Raw genomic sequence first — 6483 nt, 5'->3', positions numbered from 1 at the left:
GTGAAATGTTCCCATTATTGAATCCTGTTTTTCTACCAGCTGGCCATAGCGTGAAAAGCAAACCATCCACCTCAAATAAATAAACCAGTGCCGTCGTGCTGCTAAGTCAGAAGGTAGGCTGTTGTGTGTAATGGAAATGCAAATACCAATGCAGTTGTTATTTCATGGATAAATGGAACTTACAGAAAGGTGGTGCACTGGTTTTTCCCCTCTTTTGTCCATGTAATTGTTAGGTCACGTACTAATCCATCCTTTCACTGCCTTATCCCATACGTTTGAGTGCACTGCTCTTAGGGAAGAATGGTGCTTCAAAAAGGCTTATGAGCAGTTCTTTTCTTATCCAGCAGCTTGGTGAACAGGGGTCGAAGTATCAAATTAACAAAGGTCTTCATGAGTTATTTCATGGCCACATCCTCGTTGGATAGTAAATGTTTTTCTGTGGGTCTCTTTTTCATGTCAGGGAGACTCCTCAGTGCAGCATTCTTTTAGGCAGCTGTCAGCACTCCAAACAATAAGGTGACGCCCATGCTACTTACTCCCTGTGTCCTCTGTCTGTTGCTGAACTCATTTCAAGGTTCAGGAATTATATTAATTAAGATTAGGAACAAATACATAACCAAGACAACTGAAGATGGACTCTTAACTTTCTGATAAACAGTTTTGTTGACATTATTTTTTGTAATGTTCTAAAGGACTGGTGAATACTGCTCTTTTTGGTTTGCTTACTAATACACACCATGAAGCTCAGGGGGAACTGGGGGTCTCAAAATCAGGGAACTGGGGGGCCTACACAAAAGCTGAGGAGGGACATTTAGGCTCACAGGGAGTGAGAGGACTAGGGGGAATGGAGCAAAGTTGCAGATGGGTAGGTTCAGAGTGGACGTGAGGAGGAAGTTCTTCACCGTGAGAGTGGTGAGAGCCTGGAATGGGTTGCCCAGGGAGGTGGTTGAGGCTTTGTCCCTTGAAGTATTTAAGGCCAGGCTGGATGAGGCTCTGGCCAGCCTGATCTAGGGGAGGGAGTCCCTGCCCACGGCAGGGGATTTGGAACTAGATGATCTTTGTGGTCCCTTCCAACCCTGACCAATTCTATGACTGCAAAGGAAGGATCAGCAGGAACTGAGCTGGGCAGACTTCTGGACCACAGAGCAATGTAGAGATACTGAACCTGTGGATTCAATGATTATTGCATTAGTCTTACTTTAGTATTTCTAATATGTGTTCTGGCCTTAAAGAAAGGGACCTCTGCACAGAACCTTCCCTCCCTGCCGTTTGTTGACTTTGCAGCTCTCAAAGCCAGGCAGGATAGACCCATTTGAATATGAAGATACATTTCTTAGTTGCTTATCAAGACAACTGAAACTGTGAAACTTTTGAGGATTACCTTTCACATTAAATCTCTTGTCTTCAAGAAATAAATTCTCACTTCAGCTTGGCCTGTGCTACATAAGGATACAAATCAAGATTTTGTTTTCTGTTTGAAAGGGCACACAGAGATTGCTCCAGGCTGCTAACACCGAGCTTCTGTGGAATAAAAAGATAACCAAGAGAGGGAACAAAACTGATGATGGACACAAAAAAAAAGTGCTATTTTTTGCTAGCACAGCTCACCTTCATCACCACTTGCTCAGGAATATGGTGCTCTCTTTATGTCTTTTAGCAGGAAACCTTGACAATGTCTCTAAAAGATAAATGCAGGATTCCATATCTGTGTTAAGGCTACAACATTTGAAAATTACTAATTCTAGATCAAAACTCTGCATAAGAGTGGCCAAACATTTTAGTTTCAATATACAATTAATACTGAAATGGAAGAGGACATTCCAAACTATCTTCTAACCTAGGACGCTTCTGCTCCTACCCCTCAATAGCTTTGATTTCGATTTTCTCTTCCAATTGAGGCTGATTCAGTTCCTCTCTAAAGGACAGAAATGTTCTCATGTGTTTCAGTAGGGGCTGAGGTGGCATGGCCAAGGTCACATAAGTGAGTGTGCATTTACAGAATCAGATATGAACATTATTGTGGCATTTCAGAATCTTAAGGAGGGCTACAAGCAAGCTGGGAGGAATTTTTTTGATGTCAGGTAGTGATAGGACTGGGGGGAATGGAACAGAGCTAGAAATGGGTAGATTCAGACTGGGTGTTAGGAAGAAGTTGTTCACCATGAGGGTGGGGAGACCCTGGAATGAATTGCCCAGGGAGGTGGTGGAAGCCCCATCCCTGGAGATGTTTAAGGCCAGGCAGGATGAGGCTCTAGACGGCCTGATCTAGCGTGAGGCGTCCCTGGTCGTGGCAGGGGAGTTGGAACCAAATAATCCTCATGGTCCCTTCCAACTCTGACTGATTCTATGTTTCACATTTCACTAATGGGTGATGTAGTAATATGTATTCCCTATAGGAATGCTGAACAACTAAAGAAAGATATCTAGGCCATGTCCTACTTTACAGGTGTAGACTATCTCCTCTGGGATCATCACAGCATTGACTAGATACATAAATACATATACATGTAACACAGGTTAATACACAGGTTACCTAGGATCAAAACAATGCAGCATGTAATGACAGGACCTAAGTGCAGCACCCAAGATACGGGGTACATGAGTCTGGGCTGGTGTCTGTGCTGCAGAATGGAGCTTCAACCATTTCAACATCTCCTTGGCCCATGAGCATGTCTGCATGCCTGAATGGATCATCCCTTTGAGAAGGTTATTTTAAAACTCTATTTCTTCTCACTGTTCCATAAAGGGTTTTTTTATTGTCCAGTATGTTAGAATCAACGTGTTACAAGGCACTTTTTTTCCCTGCTTATTAAATAATACTTTCCCAAGCTCTTGGTAAAAAAGTCCTTATCTCCAGAAGATAAAGGCATGACATCTTATCAAACAGATCATTTTTGCTTGCCTGTCTGAAATGTAGTTATTAAAATGTCAGTTCATCCACAAAGCAAAGAAAATGACAGGGAAAGTCTGGACAGCATTCTCCAGTGCCTGCTGAGGTCCTTAGCCTTTAAATATTTCAGGCACCTCTGATTCAGAATCAAAATGCACAAAGCAAACTACAGACTGAGCTTTGCAGGATGGGAGTAGGGGAAAAGCCAGAGATGAGATTTATCAGGGTATGGAATAGCTTTCTAGTAGAAAGTTATAGCAAATTAGCCTGAATAGAGTACTCAAATAAATGGCAGGAAGCAATTCCAGAGAGTTATGGCAATAAGCAAAGTAGCCTGTAGGTCTTTTTCATCTAGACAGTTTGAGAATGAGTCTATGATTGGTTTCTCTCGCCACACAGCTGGTAAGCAAGGAGGGGAATCTATTTATTTATTTATTTATTTATTAAAGTGGCCCCATTATTTTGTGCTCTGGCCACTAGGTCATCCAATTCTCCATGTACTCATTACTGTATGAGTCGAGTTGTCCACTTACCCCATAGCACTCTGGAAAATGAATGTGATTGTAGAAGCAGCCAACAGCATCCTGAAGGTGGTAGCAGAACAAAACCACAAAATAAAACCCCCAAATGTTCATCTCCTCACTCCCCTCACTGCCATAAGAGCATTCAGCTCCAGAGAATGTTTTTTTCTGGCCACGTTCAATCTGCTGCACTTTAAATGTCTCAAGTGATAGGAAATATTTTCTCACTACTTAGGGAGAAGTTAGAGTGTGTCAGTTCAAACCAATAAATATCTGGTTTGACGGTGACATTTACAAGTTGCCTGCTCCACTGAGTTCAGTGTGGAAGTTAACAGCTCACATTCTAAAGCCAGTTCCTTAATTATCTTGTCTTCTCCCCAAAGATCTGTCGAGAAGCCTTCTGATGAGATCCCAAATAGATGTGCTATAGCAGTGAAGCATGGCCTTGACTTTGACAAGCTTTCTGGTTTCATGAAGTTGCCCTGTGTGGTAGGAAGAAGTGACTCAGCAGCAAGTGTTACAGTGCTTGTTCCTCTCAGTCTTCTAAGATGCTCCTTAAAATGCACTTGCCTGAGGGTTACTCAACCTTTTTCATTGTTCTTTCAACAGAAGAAAGAAGAAAAATCTTCCCTCAAACAATGTTCTGCATTATTGAAGGCAGTTTGAGGAAATGTTCTTGGATCAAGGAAAGGGAAGAATACAAGTCAACATAAAAGAGCAGAAGGAAGTTTAAGATGGTGCATGGAATGAAATTCTTGCTTCTTAAGTAGATGTCTGACAGACTCAAAGAGTTGGGGCTGTTCAGCCTGGAGAAGAGAAGGCTCTGAGGTGACCTTATTGTGGCTTTCCAGTACCTGAAGGAGGCCTACAGAAAAGCTGAGGAGGGACTTTTTAGGCTATCAGGTAGTGAGAGGACTAGGGGGAGTGGAGTGAAGCTGGAGATGGGTGGGTTCAGACTGAACAGTGAGGAGGAAGTTCTTCACCATGAGAGTGGTGACAGCCTGGAGTGGGTTGCCCAGGGAGGTGGTTGAGGCTTTGTCCCTTGAAGTATTTAAGGCCAGGCTGGATGAGGCTCTGGCCAGCCTGATCTAGGGGAGGGAGTCCCTGCCCATGGCAGGGGATTTGGAACTAGATGATCCTTGTGGTCCCTTCTAACCTTGACTTGATCCTGTGACTCTATGACTCTGTGACCTGAGCTCTTTTCCCTTCTTCACAGGTGTTCCACTGAAAAAAAAAATCTATTAGTAGTCACAAGGCAGGGAGAAAACCTATGTGCTATGTGATTTCATCTATTTTTGCCTCTCCTTCATGAACCATTATGGGAGACAGAAATTAATTAGAATTCCTTCCAAAGTCAATCCTTATGATCTCGTCAAATTGTATTACAAATCATGATTAAAATACCTTTTCATGTGAGACTCTGAGATATACAAAATGTAAATTAATTCTGACAAAACCAGCCTGCGTGAGTGCATTAAACCTGTTACGTGGGTAGTTACACAGGCACTTGGAAATATTTTCTTGTTCGTATCTACAATCACCTGCAGTGGCACAACAATGACATTATCAGACCCTTCATCTTATTTGCTGCAACTATAGCACAGAATCATAGAACCATAGAATGGTTTAGGTTGGAAGGGACCTCAAAGATCATCTAGTTCCAACCCCCTGCCATAGGCAGGGACATCTCCCACTAGAACAGGTCGCTCAAGGCCTCATCCAACCTATCCTTGAACAACTCCAGGGAAGGAGCATCCACAATCTCCCTGGGCAACCTGTGCCATTGTTTCACCACCCTCACTGTAAAGAACTTCTTCCTAACTTCTAGTCTAAATCTCCTCTCCTCCAGTTTAAACCCATTACTCTTCATTCTGTCATTACAAGACCTTGTAAATAATCCCTCCCCAGCCTTCCTATAGGCCCCCTTCAGATACTGGAAGGCTACTGCAAGGTCTCCTCGAGGCCTTCTCTTCTCCAGGCTGAAGAGTCCCAGCTCTTGTAGCCTGTCCTCACATCAGAGCTACTCCAGCCCTCTGATCATCTTTGTGGCCCTTCTGTGGACTCGCTCCAACAGTCTGATGACCTTCTTAGAAAGGAAACTTTGGAACAAAACAAAGGCTGTGATTTTGTTACAGTATTTTGCTTCTGACTATCTGAAATGAGGCAAGAAAAAAAAAATATCCATAAAAGCCCCAATGTGTTCTTTGACAGAATCACTGTTTAGTGAATAAGAGATACAGAAGGCAGTACCTATGTTAGTCCTGGTAAAGCTAAACAGCATCCATATCAGCAAGGTGAGAAAATATGCACTATCACTAATCAATGGTACTACCAAAGTGGCTGAAAAATACACTTTCCTAGAAGATGTAATACTTTGCTCTAAAGCTAGGAAGGTATTTCAGACAGAGGTCTGCCAGTGCTTTCATTTACTTAAATGATGGAAAAGAGTACTCATGTAAAATTTGCAGCCTACATTCAACTATCAATGGTAACAGCAGTTTTGAAGCCAGAAATAAGATCCAAAATGATCCTGGTAAATTGGAAAGATGGCCAAGATTCAAGGAGGTGGTACTGAAAGTGGGCACATGGTGATGCACTGTGTAGTATGACTAGGGGAAACTTGACCTGAAGTGCCTGTACTTGACCTGAAGTGCCACTACACAACAATGTAGTGTTGTGGCAGAAGTGCCAGTTTTGTCTGTCACGCATGAAATGTGCAAGGTAATTATTCTTTGCTACTTGGCACTCGTGAAGTCTTAGCCAAAGAACTTAATTCTGGACTCTTACGTTTTGACCAAAAAAAAACTCACAAAATTGTAGGCAAATTATCAGGAGCTGAGAGGCACCAAGAAGAACAGAACATGTCTAAGTAAAGACAGAATAAAATGGAGCTTTTTAATGAGAGAGACAGAGGAGAGGAGACAGACAGACAAACCTAACAGATTGTGTTCCACCACCCGTGTTGGAAATTATCTAACATTTTCATGGCTACAGAATCAATGGACAGATGAAATTTGAAGTGTGGATGTTGGCATAGAGAGCTCTCCATCCAGGAAAGGCATATGGCAGTAC

The 6483-nt window shown here is 42.6% G+C and overlaps 1 long non-coding RNA gene across 1 annotated transcript in view; it reads right to left on the bottom strand.

The window, feature by feature from the left end:
- LOC135187018 (uncharacterized) overlaps nucleotides 1–6483 on the bottom strand; it is a 49687-nt gene that overhangs the window by 21348 nt on the left and 21856 nt on the right. The window lies entirely within an intron of this gene.

This window comes from Pogoniulus pusillus, chromosome 26, assembly GCF_015220805.1.
Source record: "Pogoniulus pusillus isolate bPogPus1 chromosome 26, bPogPus1.pri, whole genome shotgun sequence".
NCBI classification, from domain to species: Eukaryota; Metazoa; Chordata; class Aves; order Piciformes; family Lybiidae; genus Pogoniulus; species Pogoniulus pusillus.
The sequence above is the reverse complement of the archived record's forward strand: the minus strand, read 5'-3'. Positions and strand labels throughout refer to the sequence as shown.